Source organism: Leptonychotes weddellii, chromosome 1 (assembly GCF_054177405.1).
Source record: "Leptonychotes weddellii isolate Sample4059 chromosome 1, ASM5417740v2, whole genome shotgun sequence".
Lineage (NCBI taxonomy): Eukaryota > Metazoa > Chordata > Mammalia > Carnivora > Phocidae > Leptonychotes > Leptonychotes weddellii.
In genome coordinates this window covers 11,062,031-11,063,267 of record NC_138369.1, presented here as the reverse complement: position 1 = coordinate 11,063,267, position 1,237 = coordinate 11,062,031, and positions in this window count along the sequence as shown.

Genomic DNA, 1,237 nt, shown 5'->3' with positions numbered 1-1,237 from the left:
GGGACACCTCTAACACACCCACGTATCTGGGACACCCTGCCTTCTCAGATGCTATCCATCCCTCAAAGCCCAAACAAGCCAGCTGCCATCTCGTTGGGCAAACATCACTCACCACATATTTGGAAGGGAGTCCTCTACCCACACCACATGCCCCCAGCACTCATAGTTTGTACCACACCACCTGCATCATGCATTCCAAATCTATGAGGCACCCACTCTAGGCCCAGCCCTGGGCTGGTCACCAGAGCTTCCAGAATTCATACACCAGACACATAGCAGCAAAACATACAAACTAAAAACAAAACAAAACAAAACCACTCTGCCCTTGGGGTCGCAGTCCCGAGAGAGGGGAGGGGGATGAAGAGACTGGGACCAGTCACAAGTTTTCAGTTAAAGAAGCCCAACACGGGGGCGCCTGGGTGGCTCAGTCGTTAAGCGGCTGCCTTCGGCTCAGGTCATGATCCCGGGGTCCTGCTCGGCGGGAAGCCTGCTTCTCCCTCTCCCACTCCCCCTGCTTGTGTTCCCTCTCTGGCTGTGTCTCTGTCAAATAAATAAATAAAATCTTTTAAAAAAAATAAAAAATAAAGAAGCTCAACGTGAACTTAAGGCTTAAGGCAAAAAAGGGACAGGGTGGACTTCAGGCCCATTTGATCCAGGACTTCCAGCAATGGCATGAAGACATGGTCTCTCTCCACCCCTCTGGTAGGCTCTGTTGTGGTGGTAACCAATGCCCCTTGGCAGCTGCAGACTCACACCCTCCCCACTCAGCAACCCCAGCTAACAGCGCGTGCCTCTCTCCCAGTAAATCCCACCAGTGCATGAGAAGTCTGGGGTCATACTGCTCAACCTCCCCTGAACCACATAAGCTTGGTCACACCAAACCAGAGCTCTGTTAAGAAGGAAGAAGAGAGCGACAGGTGCCAGGTAGATCCCTATCAAATCCACAAAGGCCTTCCAAGCAGAAGGAGCAGCTATAGAAAAGGCGAGGCTGGACCAGTGATGATGTTGATGTTACCATAGGAAACAATGAGGACAGGACCCATGTTGTCCTCAGACCGAAAGGTAGGAGGCACATAGCAGGAAAGGTGGTCCCACAATGGCGAGTATTGAAAGGCTTTATTTTTCTATTTTTTAAGATTTTATTTATTTATTTGAGAGAGAAAGAGCACAAACCGGGGGGTGGGGGGAGGAGAGGAAGAGGGAGTAGGAGAAGCAGATTCCCCACTGAGTGTGGAGC